The sequence below is a fragment of the Bidens hawaiensis genome, unplaced genomic scaffold, assembly GCF_021521415.1.
Source record: "Bidens hawaiensis isolate Kalapana, Puna unplaced genomic scaffold, B.hawaiensis_p1.1 tig00004030_1, whole genome shotgun sequence".
NCBI lineage: Eukaryota > Viridiplantae > Streptophyta > Magnoliopsida > Asterales > Asteraceae > Bidens > Bidens hawaiensis.
Window position 1 is genome coordinate 2,090,686 of NW_027491238.1, and position 21,205 is coordinate 2,111,890.

The following is a 21,205-nucleotide window of genomic DNA, read 5'->3' on the forward strand; positions in this document are numbered from 1 at the left end:
AATAATTAATAATTACCTTTGTCTATATATGTTATCCAAAAATAACATAAATGACAATAAACCACCCAAATTAAGACAAACATCTGCCATTAAAAAATCTAAGTTATCCACCTTCTTTGAAAAATTAGCTCAATAAATCACACAATACATTAGCGCTGTAAAATCAAGGACGTGGTGCAAATAAAGGCATTAGCAATGGAGCTACTAATTGAAATGCTCTAGGAAGAATAAGATTGAAAGTGTCGGTGATGATTCCAAGAGTTAGTATAACCCAATAGTGAATTAAACAGTAGGTAAACAAGGAATTCAGTAGATAGAAATAAGTAAACCCAATGTTGTTTTGATAAATGAGCGACACATTCAAAAAGGATTATCCCAAAATTCAAAAATTAGAATGTTAGAGGAAGATCCATTAAAACTCGTAAGGATTCGCTGAGTTATCACTGAATAACCATTATGTTCTTGTACTTACCAATACTGGAGCCAAGTTAAGTTTGACTTCAAAACGATTAGGGTTATCTCTTGCCAGAAGACTAATAGATTTAGATAAAAAGGTATTCATTAAGTTTATTTATGGAAATAAAAATAGCTATAGCCATATGTGACTTTAATCTTTCGATAGAAACCCATAAACTCAGTAATGATCTATATCCATCGAATTAGACAACCTCGATATAGGCATAGGCTAATTATCCAAAAATCATGCTAAGACAATGGGTTCGGAAAGGCTGGTACATTTACCACTCACCGGTGGTTAAACGCTAGCAATCCATGGTGATTAGTGTGATACCGAATTGATGATTGTTACCAAGACACATACCCAACGCCTTGTGATATACCTACAAGTCAAGATTTATCTACAAGTTTTACCCATAGATTTACCTGGATAATTCCCGTAAGACAGGTCGAGTTTAGACCTGATCTTGTATAAGATGACGCACCGATATCTAGAACTCTATCCAAACAACTCTAGGAAGTGAACAAGCATACCATTAAAATTCTATACCCATTATCGAGAATTGATGATCTATTTAATCAGTGTCAAGGTGGACCTGATCTATACCCGAATATCGATTTACCAACTAGATATCAATAGAAGAAGACTTTCTAAAGACATTTTAGAAACACGATACGACCATTATAAGTTTGTAAGTCATTCCAGCCAGTTTGACAAATAAATGTAGAAATTCTCATGAATAGGAAATGCAAATCCAACCTGGATGATATAAGCATATTTATTCACAAACCAATAAAATTCATGAACAACACCTTTTGAGAATAGTTAAATGTAGAAATTCTCTAAGTATAATTTTTTTTAGATTTGGGAAATTCATTGTCTTGGACACATAATCATTAATAAAGGTATACATGTAAAGATTGAAGCAACTGAGGATTTGGAAACACCAAGGTCTCCTACCGAAGTGGGACAATTCTTAGGCCTTACTGGTAATTATTTGAAATGTGTAGTTAAGATTAGCTTGATCTTTAACGACATAAGAAATATGCCTGAAACAATAAGATAAGAGGAAACTTCTCAATTAGTGAGCAAAAAGATTGTATAGTGCGCCTATCTTGCCCCTCCCAAAAGGAGCACATAGATTCGTAGTGATTGTGATGTTTTACGCTTAGGTCTTGTATGCATGCTTATGTAGAAAGACAAAAGATGATAGTCTATGCATCATGATAACTCAATGTGCACAAGAAGCATTATACAACTCACATTTTGAGCTAGGAGTTGTCGTTTTTTACCCTTTATAGAACAAAGTATATGCCAACCATAAGGGTTTTTGGAACTCAAAATAGGGTAGCCCATTGAAGTAGAACTAGTCAATGATTACAATTGCGATATTTGTTACCACGTTGGTAAAATGAATATTGTAGCTGATGATTGAATAGAAAAGAAAAGCCTTCACATATATGTACGTTGGGATTAACGTTACAAACATGCCTTACAACTTAGATTAGAAATGTTCAACGCATTGAAGAAAGAGAAATCTAAGCTGATTGAATAGAGTTTAGATGCCTCTATATGAAGATTTATGTGAATTAGTATTAGACGAACGCATAAGTCTAAATGCTCAATTCATCATAGATTTCATAAAAGAATTCCCAAAACACCTAAGTAAGCACGACACTGTCTAGGTAATAGCAAAACGATTTGTTCATTCTCTACCCATTAGGAAAAACATAAGATGGAGAAAATGATTGATTCCTGACGGAAGGAATGCTAGAGTAATCTTGTAAGGTAAATTGACAATTATGGTTCTAGAACATAATTGTGAATTTACATGTGCATTTGAACTCTAATAATGCTTTCTATGTCAAGGATTGGGTTAACTCTCCAAGAATCTATGAAATACTCGCCTACCATTGACTTATCTTCTTTAAGCAATTATCTTCCAATGTTACAATCCCACCATTGGGATTCTTATACGAAAATAAAAAATTTGTCAATCATCACATTACTAAGCTAAGCTAGAGGGAAGTTGAGTCTTCACTGTATTGGACTCTTTCGAAATCGCTAATCGAGCTGGTCCAATTTTGTGTAGGCTCGAATTACCTCCGACAGTTAATAGAATAAGTAACACATTCCACGTATTTAATCTAAGGAAATGCCTATATGAAAAATCGCAAGTAACACATTCCACGTATTTAATCCGGGTGGACATCATAGAAGAACATGCATAAGTTATGAATAAGAACATTCAGAAGCTTAGGCGAAACCGAATGGAGTTGGTTAAAGTCCGTTAGAATTATAGGCTTGGTCCCGAATTCACTTAGGGACGAAAAGATCAGATGAAGGGAAAGTACTGCACCTAGTCCCCGTAGAATCCGAACCCAGTACCACTTCTTAAGTTTCGAGATGAAATTTCTTAAAGGAAGGGAGAATGTGACATTTGCCAAAAATTTCACTAATATAATCATGATTAGCAATAAAATTTCGTCATTATGAGAAAAATCTTCTTTATTAGTGATCTAGACGTTTCAAAGTTACCCAAAAAGTGCAAAAATCGCCACGTAATGAGCCTGAAGTGGAATAACCTAGGGTAACGAGTCAAAAAGTAAATAAATCCTTAAAGGGGCTAAATGATCTCGAAAAATTAAAATGCATATTAAAGTAGTCGAGATAATATATAAACTTAATTTTAGAAGGCTCGAATCACAAAAATTTCAAAATTAGTAACCGAGTGTCAGTGTACGACCCGGTAAGGACCCAACGTCAACTATTTCCAAAAATTAGTTTCTTAGGCTTATGTTAACTGGAATTCAATATCGGTTCAAACCTGACAAAATTTATTAGAAAGGGGATTCGTTTGATTAGCTAAAGTTCGTTAAACATTAAAACGGAAAATTAAGATTATTGTTTAAATTCCCATTAACCAACCCAACCCAAAACCATCCCACCCCTTGTTTTCTCAAAACCAACCCAACCCACCACCCCTTTCACCCACACATGTCACTTGCAATCATTACCATAACACTTGGAAGCTTGTGGATCATAACGACACACACCCTACACACCAACTCATCACCCTAACTCTCTCTTTCTTTCCTTCTTAACCGACCACACCACCCCCTCTTGACAATCATACTCCATTTCAATTTCACACACATATATTAGTTAAGGGTATTGGATGGAAGCATAATCAAGAAGTAAGAATCAAGAGGTTAAGAATAGGATTACAAACTTACACAATTTCTTGTTTTCATACCCTTAGTCACAAAACCGAAAATCCAAGGTAACCTAGTTTAATATTGGGCATTTTAGTTTAAATGAGTGAGTTAAAACTTGATTATTGTGTATTTGATATTGAATATACAAAAATTTGATGCAGTTGTGTGTGTGTGTGTATGAGCCATGTATATGTATGTATATGTGAGAGGAAGTATTGAACCCACCCATACATGCATAACTTCATCTTGAGGAGCATATTTGAATTTATAAGATTGATTAGAAGGGTTGTTAGAATTTTGGATGTTTAGGTGAAATCATGGATAAAATTGATGTTTGTGTTTAATGTTAGGATGAATTTTGGTTAGTTATTGATCAAAAGGATTGATGATATAAACATGAATCATTGAATTACTAGCATTAAAATAGAAATTGGCAAGAACTTGTCCATAGTTATAAATTGGGGATTTTTGAATTACTTGGATTAAAGGATGAAATTGGTGAATTAATGAAATATTGAAAGTGATATGGATTAAAGTTAAGTGAAACTGGATAGGATGTATGCTAGTTGAATCATCAAAACTATTAGTTTGAAAGATAATACATGAAGATTGTTGAAATTGTTAGATTGCCAATTAAGGAAAATTTGTTGAATGAAAAGTTGAATTTTTGATATTGATATGAATACTTGGATTAAATATGTTTGATACATAATGAATTTCATAACTGAATTAAGATAGGTTGTATTGTTGAAGTAGAAATTGGTTTAGCATATTGATCAAATTATCACTTACTTACTAAAAAATGGAAACTTTGTTGCTTAGTTAACTAAAAGATCAAAACTTGAATAGAACATTAGGGTGCATGGAACTATATCAAACTATTTGAATGAGATAAACTTAGATTCATACATAATCATAACTGAAATATTGAATTAGATAGAATTATTAAAGATTAAAAGTTGCTATAATTGGAAAATTTGTTGATTGAATACTTAGGAAATTCAAAAGATTGTAGTTAATAATGAAATCCTTGAATTTGTGCATAAATGATGATATAATATAATGATTTGAATCTGGACATTTAAGTGTTATGATGATACTTATTCATATATGAATTGCTAAGTTTGATAATTATCATTATTAATAAACCTAATATATTAATTAGAACTTAAATTGATTGAAAAGTGTTATATGAAATTAATTGATCAAATCTAAAAATATATGATGATATGTGTGTTATAATATGTTTATTTAATGCATATGATTGTTGGTGTGAACTTATTTGACTTATTTGACCCGCCGGTAACTTTAATGGTCGAAAAATCGGCTTTTAAACGTGAACCGACACAACGATTAGGGACTGTTTTAGAACAGCCCCTAAAGTTGTAAAATACTCATATATAACATAAGTTAATATACTCGTTATTTCAATAAAGAGAACTCACCTACATACGTGTTGTAGTTTATTTTAATAAGCTTTTTAGGTAATTAAATGAAGTATGGAAGCTTCGCGAAGAGCGCCTGAAAATAGTGGCGTGTGTTTGAATGAAAAATGTTGACTTTATGTTGAACTTGTAATTTGTTTAAAAATCGTGTAATATGACAGGTGTAATAACTCTGATAGTTAAATAAAATTCAACTTTAATTAGAAAAGTATATTTAATTGTGAATGGCTGAAACGGCGTCTGTCACCACCCGAAAGACTTGGTCAAAGTCTTCCGCTGTTTAAATTAAGATTTTCGGGGTGTGATAAATCGTGTACTTGCTATTTTTGGTTTTTGTTTTGGTTAAGGCCTTCCATAGGACCCCGTTTAGCTAGTCATGGTTATCCCAGTAGTTCACCCCTTAGTAGTCTGACCAAGATATTGGGAGTCGTGTGGGGGGGGGGGGGCTGTCTTTTTGGTATTAGTGGTTTAGATAGCTGTTGCGAGATGAAATCGATCCGTAATCTAGCTTCGGTAAGACTAATTTATAACTTGAGTTATTAACACTGAATTACCTCTTATTCCATCTCTAAGTTTGTTAAGAATACGAGAGTTAGAGGAGTTCGTGATATTGAGACTGACATGAGAACTATCATTAGGGTACTTAGAATATCCATCGTGATTACAACTCACTTTCTAAACATGTTTAGGGGTTGTTAATGAGAACGACAGGAGATCTAGTTACCTTTAGTTGCAGGCGTCTAGTTAGTTTATTCATTGAAACAGGTTGCACATGTTCATTAGATCTGAGTCACGTTTAGTTTTGTTACGATACCTAGCCCAGGTGATTCCCTTTGTCATATATGTCAGTTTTCCCGAGAGTTTTCATTGCTTGTGTCTTAATTAGTTCTTTTAGCTAGTATCCTTTTTAGTTAATTTAGTAATTTTAGAATTTAATATTTGAATAAATAACAATCAAAATTATTTAGTTAAAAAAAGACTTGGCAGAGATATTGTAACCCAATCTGCCTCACGTGTTCTTAAGATCGAAAAATCCCAAACTTGCTTTGTTGTACTATACACACGATCGATACACTACTGAGATGTGAAGTGACCCAGTCTTGCTTTTCCGTTTTAAAACTACTATTTGTGATCGGATTTTAATAATTATTTTATTACAAATTTTCATCCATCAAAATGGTATCATCGATCTGGACTCACCATCCCTTGACCTAATTGATGATTGTTTATTACTCGTAAGATGGTCGTTTGAATATATATGCCCTCTCTAGAGTGACACATACAAGTTAATAAATGAATTTTTCGAAGACCCTATACAGGGTTACTCCAAATTTCAACTACAATAAAGACACATGGCATTAATTAAGATAACAAAGAGAGACTAGAATACATCATGCAGACTCACAAAGCCTTTGACAAACACTTGAGATAAACTTTTTCTTAACAACCTCCTACATATGTTGAGTGATCAACGATCAAAGATCAACTTAAGCCCACAGTTATTTCATAAGAATATAACCCAATAATCTGGTATTCACTCCTTCATACAGGCGAAGCTAGGGCGGTTGACTCTACGCTCCTTACCTTTATCAATTTGCAACCATGTCCCTTATATATATATCCTCACTATTTCAAAAGAGTTTACATCAAAAGATTCTTAAACTAAGGGTGATTAAATGGTAATTATCACATGAAAAGATAGTAATTTAAGACGCATGTCATAAGGAAGAAACTTTAGATCGATAGCATTTTAATTTCATATATAGTGACCATGTGCTTTCCTTTCAACTTTCTTTGCGGTTTAGCAGTTTTGAAAGCTGAGTATTAATCAGAAGCATATTTTCTCGAAAGAAATTCTTGGATATCAATTATCTTTTGAACTACATATCAGTTTGGTCATTTCAGTTTGCCTTTCCGGTTGAAGGTGGTTTTTTCAGTTTATTGTAAACCCTAATTTAAATCGCACAAAACATCAACCACGGAACTCAAAACAAACTCACTTCGCTATGAATTAAATATTAGATTTACCTTGATTTGATCATTCAATTCCAAAATTGACATATGAAAACGGTTACTTGTCGTTTCTGCATTAATTGTTTGTCGTTTCTGCATTATTTTGGGTTCTCCGTGTTCTTCTAGACGATTTTCTTTCATTTGAGTTGTTCTTTTTTTTAAATATTAAACGGTGGTTAATCGGAAGCAAAACTCGATGGTAGTTTTTCCTGGAAACATTATATTATATTAATAACTGTTTTCCAAAAGTTTCTCAACAAAAATAATAAACCTATAAAATTGTTGGAGAGTTAGCAACAACTTTCTAACAAAAAGTTGTACCGTTACCCTTTTGTTGCCTGTACCAAAATCAAGTTTTTTTTATTGGAATTAAATGACGAATTTTTTATAAAAAATTCCTATAGAAATGAGTTGTTTCTAGTACTGAAAAGGCATATTACTGTATCTTCACCTAGGACGACTAGGAGCATGATCGAAGAAAATTTAAATGCACATGATAATTTCACAAGGCCATGTTATTTAATAATTCCAACACCAATATTATCTTGTACATTTCAGTGTCTGTAAATCAACTTTGCGTAAATTTGATTAATTTTTTTCATTTGATACGCATAGATATTACTTTTAATGAAATGTATATATGCCAATCAGATATATAACTAAACCATTTCTAAGTGTTTATATTTGAGACTTTCTCCTTTAACGTTACAATAAGATATAAGAGGTTATTTTTTGGAAATATGACATGCACGTAAGTGATCATATATATGTGGTGGCCTGGGGGTGTAACCACTGGTGACAAATGTTCTTTAATGCCTATAAAAGAAACATCCATATTAGGGTTATGTGCAATTTAAGTGAGCAGCAGCACGTGCCTTGTGTTACTGTAAATATTGATCAAAAGAATGAGCTCGGTGTTGAGGAAAGGTGCATCGACTACCCAAGAAGATATGCTTCTAAAGAATTGTATTGAGAAATTTGGTGAAGGCAAATGGCACCTTGTTCCTCTCAGAGCAGGTTTATTTAACACACTTATGTTCGAACTGTATTTCTCATTTATTAGGTATTACAATGGAAAAAATAAACTTTCAACTATTATTTCCTTTTTGACAGGATTAAACTGATGTAGGAAGAGTTGTCGGCTGCGATGGTTGAATTATCTAAGACCAAATATAAAAAGAGTTGACTTTGCTGAAGATGAAGTTGATCTCATGCTTAGGCTTCATAAGCTTCTAGGCAACAGGTGTGAAAAAAACAAATCGATCTAACAATAAAATAGAACAATTACATTTGATTTCACATTCATGTGAGTCTATTTATATTAATCTTGGTTTTCACTTTAGATGGGCATTGATTGCCGGGAGATTACCAGGATGTACAGCTAATGATGTAAAACACTATAGGAACACAAATGTTAAACCGCGTTCCAAACAACAAAAGGGACAGCATAAAGTTGTTGAACCGACGAAGCATACCAAGGTCACAGTTATTAAGCCTCAGCCACATACCATATCCAAAGCTTTAAACTTGAGCCCGCACGTTAGAACTCGCGACACACATAATTTGATACCATCGTCAAGTATTAATGATATCAGCAATGCCCTTAATATATCACCAGACGTGGTAGCGTCATCTACATTATCAGTTGACAAGATTAACGAGTATTTGGAAGAGTTATTTGACGACCAGGAAATGGAGATTGACGATGAAGTCGGGTGGTGTTTTGGAGGGTTTTCAGCAGTGGGGGACCGTGTAGATGTTGTCAACCAATTAGTAGATGGCCAAAACAATTTGTTTGATTTCCCTATAGAAGATATCGACACGATGGGCCTTCTTGACTGAGAAATATAATGATTATCACATGATTTTTAAATAAATCAAACTGATAAGGTTACTATCATATATCCCATTAAATGCCTGTAGAGTTGTAGTCCTTTAAGAATGAAGTACAAAATCTACATGTTTGATGGTTCAAGGTTTCCGAAGGAAGAAGACCAACAAAAAGTCTATCAAATTATTAATATTGTTTTATTGCAACCTTTTAATTTATGCTGTGACAAAAGAAAGTCGCGTTAGTCATTAGCCATTAATTACAATTATTAATCACAACTGTATATATAGTTCATGAGTGTTTTAACCCAAGGGAAAGCATATGTCACACGTAACATAGAAGTTAAAATTAAATCAGTAAAGGATGCTCATGGACATATAGAAATATTTAATGGGAAAAATGTGTCATGAGTGTACCCTGTAACCATTATTGGGTTTCCGTGGTGATCAGTCAACCTGGTTTTAATTAAAATGTTTCATAGTTATTAATCATATTAATAAAAGATTACGTAGCGGAATATTAAAACTAATAATCATCACTTTTAGAAACCGTACAGGATCCGGTTACAAAAAATACGAGTACAAATCGAAACAACTAAATTAAATATAAATATAAATATAAAACAACAATATTTAATTTTACCTCGGTTAATAAATAACCGGTTGAAACACTGAGGTTCAACAAACTGTGCTAGTTGACGAACCGAAACAAACGGGTAGTGATGGCGTGTAGACGGTGATGACGGCGCGCAGCAGCGAGGTCGACAGCGGGTACACGAAAACAAACAAAAGGATTTCAGATCCCTTTGTGTGGCTGGAATTGACTCGCGGCACACTTTAGTTCTCCGGGAATTTTTGTTTATTACTCAACCATCATTTAAAAGTAAAATGGGTTAGGATAAATCATAAAAATTCTTCAAGTGCGTCAGGATAGGTTGGAAATATACAAGTGAGTTTCATTTATAGGTTAAAATGGGTCAAAACAATATATGCAAGTTATCAAAAATTTATCTAATTCAAAAAACCCAAACTATCACGTGCGAAACAAAACTCATCCGAAACCAAAAAAACGATCAAAATGAAACAAAAACCCCGAACCGACTAAAACGAAACTGAGCCGAAAAAGAAAAACGACCAAAACGAAACAAAAAAAACTAGAATGAAACCGAAAAACTGACCAAAACGAAACAAAAAAGAGAATTGCAACCGAAAAGCTAAACAAAAACACCGAATCGACTGAACCGAAACAAAACTGAATCGAAATAGAAAAACGAACAAAACGAAACAAAAAAACCGATATGAAACCGAAAAGTTGACCAAAACGAAACAAAAAAAAGCGAAATGCAAATGAAAAGTTGACCAAAACAAAACAAAAACACCGAACCGACCAAAACGAAACAAAAAAACCGAAACGGAACAGAACTGAAATATAAAAAACGAAACAAAAAAAAGCGAAATGCAAATGAAAAGTTGACCAAAACAAAACAAAAACACCGAACCGACCAAAACAATACAAAAAAACCGAAACGAAGCAGAACTGAAATATAAAAACGATCAAAACGAAACAAAAAAACCAAAACGAAACTAAACCGGAATAGAAAAACGACAAAAATGAAACAAAAAAGAAGCGAAATTCAACTGAAAAGCTGAACAAAACAAAACAAAAACACTGAACCGACCAAAACGAACCAAAAAACCAAAACGAAACTGAACTGTAATAGAAAAACGACCGAAAAGAAACAAAAAAACTGAATTGAAACTGAAAAACTGACTAAAAGGAAAGATATAAAAACTAAATGCAATTTAAAAACCGGATCAAAACGAATCAAAAACACCGAACTGACTAAAATGAAACAAAAAAACTGAAACGAAAAGAAACCGAAATAGAAAAACGACCAAAACGATACAAAAAAACCGATATGACACTGAAAAACTGACCAAAACGAAACAAAGAAAAGCGAAATGCAATCAAAAAGCTTACCAAAGCGAAATGCAATAAAAAAACGTAACCGACTAAAATAAAACAAAATGAATCGAAACGAAACAAAAAAAAAACGAAATGAAACCGAAAAAACTGACTAAAACAAAACAACACTGAAAGCGAAAAAACTGAGAAATCGAAACCGAAATCATTGAAACCGAGTAAATACCGAAACCGATCGAAATGAAAAAAAACCAAAACCGAACCGGAAAAAAAACCCGAAAAACTCGAACTTGAACCGGTACAAAACAGGGTTTTTTTCCCTTTCATTCTTTTTTTTATGAATGAGGAGGACAGGGGAAACATTTTTGTTATTTTACATTTTGCATTTTTTATTTATATTTTGAGTTATTATTTTTTTAATAGTTTTTTGAATATCTTTTTGAGGGGTTTTAAAAACCCTTTGTATGTCAATCTTAACTTGGGTCAAGATGGGTTAGCTATACCCATCTTGACCCATATTCATCCTAACCCTCTATTTAAAAAAATATATCCTGACCCCATACACATCCTGACCTATGCCCATCCTGACCCATCATCCAAATCCAATCCAATCCACTCACATTACCACTCTAATTTATATATTGAAAAGTAGTAAATAATGGCCAACTATTTTTTCTTGTTCTCCACGATTCTTTTGATTCAAAATTTAAAAGATGAATTATATTATTAAGTTTAAGATTATCATCATAATCTGAAAATATAAATAATAAATTTTAAACGGGCAAACAAGTTTATTTAACCAGTAAATAAACATTATTATTATTATTTATACCTATTATAAATAGTAATTCCGTCATAACTATATTCATCGTTTACCAATTAAACAATTTAAGCAGATTTTAGTTCGTTGCCCAAGGTGTAACTATTACGGGTCGTATCTTGGTCCGCCGCGTTAAATTAACCAATTCCGTCCATAATTTCCAACAGTCTCCCACTTGGACGGTTTGTAGTTAAGTTCCTTAATACTGATAGCCAACGGTGCTCTAGCTACAAATGGCTGCCTCCAACAAGTTATAACACTTTAAAGTCATTAACCAAAACATCCTAGAATCCACTATTGCAAGATAATGATTTTATGGTAATCGTTGTCATCTATTCTTTCTGTATAAGACATAAATTGAACAATGAGACATGGATCAGATTCAATCTCACATGGCGTTCAATCATTATTGTTCTCGATTTAGAATCAAAGCGGTCCAATCAAACACACAGTAAGTTGGGGTGAGGTCCCACACTTCACCAGTTTGAATCAACGAGGGCGCCAAGATGTCTAACTGTTGCATATCATTTAAGAGTAACAAATGCTATCTTGATTACATAAAACTCAGAATATTCCAAACTAATGCCTTTATAGCTAGCAGTTACGCGACAGCGGTTGACACTGATCAAAGAATAGCCTTTAGTAAACAGAAGTTCTAATATGTATCAGATCTAAGGATACTAAATGAGTATAACAATGTCATAACATCTTATGACTAAGCTCCACGAAGATGATTTGATGTGAGTTACATCCAACGTCACTCATAATGAGGTCTGTGAGTTTAAAAGTCAACTACTTGAGTTTCAATTTTTGCGTTTAACTATTAAATCAAAAGTGAACTCAAATGTATAATTGTTTAAATGTTCATACATCCAAATACTAAATCAAAACAAATGACAAGCTAATCTAAGATCGATAGCATCCCTGTGTTGGTCATGCTTGTCCTGAGTCATCGACTTAGTGAACGGGTCTACTGGGTTTTGGTCTGTGTCTGCTTTTCTTATTATGATGCCTCCTCGTTCCAGTATTTCCCGCATAAGGTGGAACTTCCATAGAATGTTCTTGACTTTTTGGCCTGAGCAATAGCACCTGTGTTATCACAGAACACCTTGATTGGTTTATGAATACTCAGAACCACATCGAGGTCAGTAATGAACTTTTTCATTCAAGCAGCCTCCTTATCAGCATCTGATGTAGCTGAAAGAACATGATCCAGATCATGCAAAACATCATGTACGTGTAAACTATATGATAAGGATCGATTAAATTGTATTTCTATACTATACGATATCGCGGAATAATATCATCAAGGAATCACAACACAATCACTCATAAGCTTCGTATATTGATATAACAATGTGAGTAAAAATATTTCCAGAACTGAAACTGTGCAAAATATGACATGATCTAGCTATTTATACATATTCCCTATGACCGTATAAGTTTAGCTGGCGTATAAGACTTATACGCCACGTGTAAGTCTTATACGCTAGGTTTGACTTATACACCCTTAACATATACCTAAATTTGACATTTTCAGCCCTTGTACTATACTACTATGACATATTAAGCCCACAAGACCTAACATTAGACATTAATGCTCTAACAAACTCCCCCTTGGATATTGCTAGGTCTTTGTCATCAATCCATATCAAAAACTCTTTTTCGATATTCATTTTTTGTTTCTTCAAAGGATGGCTTGGTCGATCGTTGTTGAGATGTAGGACGAGATACTACAGTCGGCATATATTGAAATCTGTTCCACGACGCCTGAGTAACTCGTTCCTTATGTTCAGTCTCCAACTCGGACTCCACTCTTTCTTGCTCTTCACTAACAACCATCTAGTTTGTCTCCCAAGCCTTTCCAGAATGGATTTTCTTGTCAAATCATAAGTCCACAACTTTTTGGAACTGATTGGCTTGCGACTTAACTTTCTTGTCATTACATTGTATCCTGTTCTTAAGTAATATCTCAATGTCTTTCGATGAACAGTTTACCAACCACATTGGATCATACACTCGAATATCATCGTATTGTTCTTTCCCATAATCCAATTAGATGCTTGCTTCACCAATCAACGCTAGATAAAACCAACAAAGAAAGTAAGGATGAAAATCCTGTTCCATTGGGTACAACAGGATTACGCGTAGCGAGTCTAGCCTCGAATAGCTCAATGTCCTTATCAAATCACCTTCAGGATTCTTCCTAGATTTGTACATAAAAACTTTTGGAACCTGAGGTGTGCACTTCTTGAGACGATTTCCCTCATTCACCAAGAACTCCCGAACCTCCTTCACATGCCCTCTCTTAGGCTTGTAGAGCAAGTCATAATGCAGACAAATATCATAGACATCAAATCATGGTAATAACTTTAACTCCTTCAAACTATTGAAGTATTGCACTCCAAGTAGTCTTATAATCCCAATCTTTCGAATTTTACAAAAATAAGCAATAATAATGCATTTGCCCAGTGCAACATCTTGTTGTGTTTTTTGATAATACTTCACCGGGTTTGGATAAACTTGTTTTGGATCATCCACACAATTAGGAAACCAACCCTTCTTGTGCACCTTAACACTTTTCTTTGTTTGTTCGTACGGAGTCGGCTCCATCTCGATTACTTCATCAAGAACTTCACAGAAAGCATCAAATTCTTCAACTTCAGCCACATACTTAACTGACACAGGATTATCTTCAAATTCTACATCTCTATTAAGCCAATTTTCATTAATTTCAGGATCAGAAATATCCTTTTCAAAATCAAACGTTAAATCATCAACCGAAGCATTCAACATCTTTGCCAATTCCGACTTATCCACATGAATCTCTCCCCTCTTCCAAACCATCCACCATATTAGAAACTCGAAAGTTAGAAGTAATTAAATCTTCTAATTCCTCCAAAGGCTTCTTGGTCGGTGCACTTTCAGATTCTGATTCCTTTTGTGGTTCATCTCGCTGAACATCACCACCAATTGAATCAAACTTCTTGTCAGACTTGCCAGCAACCGCACTTGCACCACCTTGAGGTGTATCATCATCATCTAAAAGTAAGTCCTTAGAATGGACCTTTCAATGTGATATCAACCAAACTCTTGATTATGCGAAAACTAACACGAGGTGATTCAAGATTATATAAACAAATACACAAAGAAACCACGACTATGCTTCAAAACACACGTATATTAAATGTCAAGTGCTTAAGCCCAACTTGTTACACCAAGACACTGATACCTCTTTCTCTATATTATGAACGGCCAACCTATAATAAACCTAGATACATTGTTTATATAGATACATAAGCCCAAAACAACCCAAAAGCCTACCGAGATCTCCTAGATCTCGGTTTACAATATCAAGTACAAACCATACTAATACTAGCCCAACAATCTCCACCATGGTTTGTATCTTCAACGTTAATCGTGCTCAAGAATATTTGCGTCCGCCTCTTTGTAAGCACCAGCCCATAAAACTGTACGAATTATTGATCCAACCACGCCTGTATACTACTTAGCAGCTGGCTCATACAATGGTTCAGCCATAATCTGGAAGTTTCTAAGAGTCTTTATATCTCTTTCACCAAACTTCAATAAGTCGCGTGGATCAACAAATCGAAATTGCCCTTTTCGCAGACGAATGATGACAGTTGCTGTCTCACCGTCATAAGTCCATAACTTCATCTCATCCAAAGCACCGTCGGGAATTCTAGTAGAAAACGGAATATGACTTGCCTTTTTAGTTGCAGGCCACATAACATTGACCATTGTCTTCCCCATCTTTGGATCTCGTACCCCTTTTGCTTTCTTTAAAAATGATTTTGCTATGGTCATATCGGGGAACCCTCGATCAAGTTGACTCCTCAAAAAGTTCCAGAAGTCGATTGCCTTTTTGTGGTTGTTGGGGTTGTGGAAAGGAACGTTGATCAAGTAACTCATATCAACTTTTGTCCATGATCCAAGGTCTTTCATCTTCTTGTATTACTCAGTGTTGCCAGACCTACTTTTCACCCACCACATGGCTTTATCAACATCAAAACCCCAAGACACGATGAATGATCGATCACCATACTTGTCAGACTAACCCTTTTGAAGTTCAATAATAAATTTATTAGGGTGATCGGAAGACTCCATATTCTTGTTTGAATTCTTCATAATCATAATATTCATTTAAATTCTTTCACTTTGCTCGACTGTCTTTTGAGGGGCAGCAAGGTATTGTTACGGTGTTTCAGAAGCGTCGATGTTTGAAGCAGGACGCGCACTGGAACTACCACCTTTATTGTCAGTGGGAGCCTTTGCATAAACGTCTTCACCATTCTTGAACTCATCTCCAAATTTCGGAACAAGCTTTTGTTGGAGATTCATGTATAAAGCAGTGAGGCCACCCATATTAGCTTGAAGTTCATTTATCTTCAAATCTTTATAAGAGTTTCTTACTTCAAGGTCTTGAATTCGTACATCCTTCACAACTGAGTCATGTTCAAGTTCAAAGACTCGTCGTTGTAAGGACTGTACATCAACAGGTTCGGAATCAAGAGTGACCCCCTTGCCTTTATCTTGCAGAAACTTGTCTGGCATTGCTAGAATGTGTGCAATCTGGTCAGTGGTGCTTAAAATTGATTGGCAAATCGGGTTAGACGATCCCGATGGCTTGTTAGTGGACTAAATATTGGCTTCATACTCGAACTCGTGAGCAATGACATCAAATATTTGGTCTTGATTTCGAGGCTCAGCAGTGGACGAACTAGAGTCAACTTGACCTTCAGTGGTTCTAGGCTTCGGTTCTTTGTGTTGACTAGTTAGTGTAGTTTCTGTAACCAACACACCCGGTCTCGGATCTTTCTTTCTCCTTTTTCTTGGAATGAGATCGGTGGCTGGTTCTTTAGGAATATCTTCATCTTGTGTCGCACTGACTGATTGAGGAGGTTTCATTGAAGTCGACTGGAGCTGATCTTTAAACATTTCAAAGTCTTTCAGCTGATCAGCAGTAGGTACAGTCTCCATATGTTGTGATGGAGAACTATTTGGCTCATCATCATCAGATATTGTCTCATATAATGTAGTGAACCTCTAAGCAGGTGTCACATGCTCATCAGCAATCGAGGCACTAATACTGGCAGGAGTAGCCTCAGTTTCAGCAAACCTTCCAAACTTAACAAGTTTGTGAAGACCTTTGTATACTACTTTCTCCACCTTTCGTGATGTATGAACAAAAAAAATTAAAACTTTAAGGTTGAACGTTGTACGTACAAGCCATCTAGACTTACATGCCTTCCATTCATAATGTTTAGGACTTATTTGAATACCCCACCCTTGTAGTTATAGTTTTACCCCCTTTCCAAAAATGAATTTTAGTAACACGATATTATATATAAATTTTTGTTATATACATATATATACAAAGGCATAAAAGTTTCGGAGATCAAGACACTAACGGGCTCGTGTATGACTGGGTAATTATGTTTCTACCTATCATTCAGAGAGATATATCTAGAGACATGCACAATTCTTCAAAATGATTCTCCACAGTAAATTCAGCCGATTTAGTTTATATCACTTCTACTTTTACGCATCATGGAAAGCTACCATGCAAATCAATGACTGTTCTAATGCCTTTTAAGCCTAGTAACTTCACACGTTAGGCACACAAAATCAATTTTTCTATCATTTTCCAAAGGTTGGATCAATCTTCATTTGAAAATATGTAAAGCTTCTAAAAAGGTCTTAACTAAATAATCGTATCACTTCCCAGTAAAGTTACATAAGACAATTTTTAAATTCAGTCGGTTCCGTCACTATCGCTTTTAAGGTAAATGGCTATCCCGTATGTCTACAGGTAGATAACAAGAACAAAAATATATGAAAACACATGTCCATTGAACCTTGAGTAACCAACATAATTTTAAGCGAATGAATTAAAAAAAACACACCACAATCTCCCTATTTTCTTTAAGTCTTTAGGTGAATGACTATCCCGTATGTCTAGAAGCAGATGACAGGACCAAACATATACAAGTATATGTCCCTCAAACTTGAGTAACTGACGTAACTTTAAGAGAAAGTGTAAATATATTTTTTTATTTTTTTTAAATTTATAAGACACACACACACACTCTCTCTTTTTGAATTGCTTTTAATTTTCTTCCTCTAAATTTGTGCAAAAATTTTACCAAAGAAGATGAAAACATTTATGTACAAATTTAACCTAAGAAAAGACTCAATCATCGAAATGAAGCATTTTAAGAAACCCCACAAGCACATTAAATTTGGTTCTTCCGACCAGTATTGTTAATAAGTCAGCCACATTATTATCAGTGTGAACTTGCTCAAGATGAATTAATTTTCGGTCGTAACAGTCCCGAATAAAATGAATTTTAATGTCAATGTGCTTGGTTTTTGAATGCTGAACATGATTTTTAACAATAGCAATAGCAGCATCATTATCTCAAAAGATTGGGGTGTCAAGAAATTCCAAATCGTAATCCAGCAATTGATGTTGCATCCAGATAACCTATGAACAGCAGGCTAACGTAGCCACATACTCAGCCTCGGCAGTGGACGTAGACACCGTTTTTTCGTTTCTTGCACTGCCACGAGATGAGTCGATCACCCAAGAATGGACATCCAGCAGACGTAGATTTCCTGTCAATATCATCTCTAGCATAATTTCTATCAGCAAAAGCATATAAGTCAAAATATGAGTTTTTAGGGTACCAAAGACCTAGCTTCGGTGTTTGGGATAAAATGTTTGTTACGGGATTCCCTTTAGGATAGAAAGAAACGAGAGGTCTTTCCGCCATAAGAGTTGCCGCGCTCTTAGAATCTGGAAATTCGAACTTTTCAAGCATGTCTTCGACATATTTTCGATGCAGCAAAATTCACGTAGAACTCTAACGAACTGGTAATCCAAGAAAAGTTGTCATCTCCCCCAACGAACTCATTTCAAATCTTTTCTTCATCACTTCTTCAAATTCAGAACATAGTTCTGGACTGGTAGACCTGAAGATGATGTCATCAACATAGATCTGAACAAGGATTAAACCTTTCCCAACAGTTTCAAGGAATAGTGTCTGATCAATGGTTCTTCTCTTGTAACCATGCCCCGGTAGGTGAGCCGTAAAGGTAGCCTACCATGCCCGAGGAGTTTGGTGAAGACCGTAAAGGGCTTTGTCTAGCTTGTAAACATGAGTTGGATGCTTTGAAACAACAAACCCTGTTGGCTGATCCAAATAAATCTCTTCCGCGACTTCTACATACAAATCGGTGTCTTGACATCCATCTGATAAACCGTGAATCCCATGTAGGAAACATATGCCAGAAAAATCCAAATGGCCTCAAGTCGAGCCACATGAGCATGCACTTCAGTTTAGTTTAAGCCTTCAAATTGACGTAAACCACGAACGTTGAGCCGTGCTTTGTTTCGAATAATCAAACCCGTATCGTTTGCTTGTTACGAAAAACCCATCTAGCATCTAACGCTTTCTTTCCGACTAGAAATTCAACAAATCTCCAAAACCTTGAGTTTATAGAATTGATTAAGTTCCTCATGCATGGCATCCACCCAGCTTGGCTCTTGAAGCACCATCTCAATTGACTTAGGCTCAATATGAGAAATGAAGCAGAAAAATAAACAGCTGTTGATGTGTCCGGTCTGACTTCTAGTTGACACACCTGTTTCTAGAGAACCTATGTTATTGTCAATTGGATGATCACGTTGAATTCTTTTTGGAATAGAATGCTCTGGAACAGAGCAGGTGGAGGGAAAATTAGTTGGATCTTCAAGAATTTCAGAGAGTGGATTCTTCTATCCATATGTCGTCGTACTGTGTGAGTATAAAGTACTGGCGATGTATTCATTTGGTATGAAATCTGGAATAGTGTACTTCCAAAGATTTGACGAATTGTACTCTCCCCCTCAACCGATGGAACATTGACTGTAGGTGCTGATGAAGATACAATTTTGGTAACATTGTCTTGTTGACTAGCTGACAATGGCTGAGTGGTATCCAATGTCTTTTTCTTCCTCATTAGAATTTGAAGTATTTTCGGTCGAAATTCTATATCGACAACTAGAAACACATTAAAAGGCTTGTAAAGTTCAGTATAATCAAATAACCAGTCACGATCGACACTAGCATCAGTCTCATTCTCTTCTAGCCAGCGCACATCATAAGATTCCACTTTCTACTTCGTTGAATTGTTGTAAACTATGTAGGCGGTACGACCAACATATCCAACAAAAAAATAGTCGTCAGCTTTGGCTCAAAATTTTTGAGTCGTTTCAAGATTCAGCAGAGTATAGGGACACCCGAAAGCCTGAAAATGTGCAACCGTGGGCTTGTGACCATAAAAAATCTCATATAGAGTCTTCATCTGAGATTTTGTTGATCAGTACTCAACTTGGACATAACATCCCATGTTAACAGCCTCTGCCCAGAAGAACAAAGGCAGCTTTGAATCACACAACATAGTTCTTGCCACCTCGATAAGAGTCATGTTCCTTCTTTTAGAAACTCCATTCTGTTGCGGTGTCCGAGCTTAACTGTACTGTCGAAGCACCCCCTTTCGGCACAAAAATAATTCAGTGTTGAGTTCTTAAATTCCGTGCCTTTATCACAATGAATACCCTTCAGCTTTAAGTAGAATTGACATTCCATAAGCACCACGAAGCGTTTTATCAATTCTGAAGTCTCACTCTTATTTGACAAGAAAAACACCCAAGTGAAACATGAGTAAGTAACAACTAGACAATACGATCTACGAGAAAGACTCAAAACATGAACTGGACCGAACATATCCATATGCAGCAATTGAAAAGGTGATGAAATGGTATTAACAAGTTTTAGCTTGTGAGATTTGAGATTGTGTTTACCAAAAGCACAAGGCACACATTTCCCAATACTAACAAAATCATTTATAGGTAAACCACGCACCAAGTCGTTTTTAGCAAGACGATTTTGATTTTTAATGTTTGCATGACCAAGACGACGATGCCAAATCATGGAATTATGTTCTGACACTTTTGAAAACAAACAGGTGATTTCATCAGGAACATTTTTGCTCATATCGATCATATATTCATTATCTTTTCTCTGTGATCGAACAAGAATCCAATATTCTAGTATGATGATACCAGGTTTTAAAATTAAGCATTCTTTGTTAGTAAAGTGAGTCGAAAAACCTTTATTGCAAATATGCGAGACACTAAGAAGACTGTGCTTCAACTCAGGAACAAAATTAACATTTTCAAATTTGAGCACACCATTACTTACAATATCCTTTTGTGTAATCTTCCCCTTTTCTCTCCCGCAAAGGAAACATACCCACCGTTAAAGATTTGAATGTCGTGTAGTTGGGAGATGTCTCATGTCATGAGCCTGGAATAGCCACTATCAACTTATCAAGGTCTGATGATATTCCTCTATAGTTGTTCCTACACGATGTGCGAGATCAGTTAGTTTTTGGTACCCAGTCCATAGTAACACTTTTGAAAACAAACAT

The 21,205-nt window shown here is 35.1% G+C and overlaps 1 pseudogene across 1 annotated transcript; it reads left to right on the plus strand.

The window, feature by feature from the left end:
* The first annotated feature begins 7,741 nt into the window (after nucleotides 1–7,741).
* Nucleotides 7,742–9,323, plus strand: LOC143625270 (transcription factor MYB90-like; annotated as a pseudogene). The gene is made up of 3 exons (XR_013152250.1): nucleotides 7,742–8,150; nucleotides 8,247–8,376; nucleotides 8,477–9,323. The product of XR_013152250.1 is annotated as a transcription factor MYB90-like (transcript).
* Nucleotides 9,324–21,205: the final 11,882 nt, after the last annotated feature.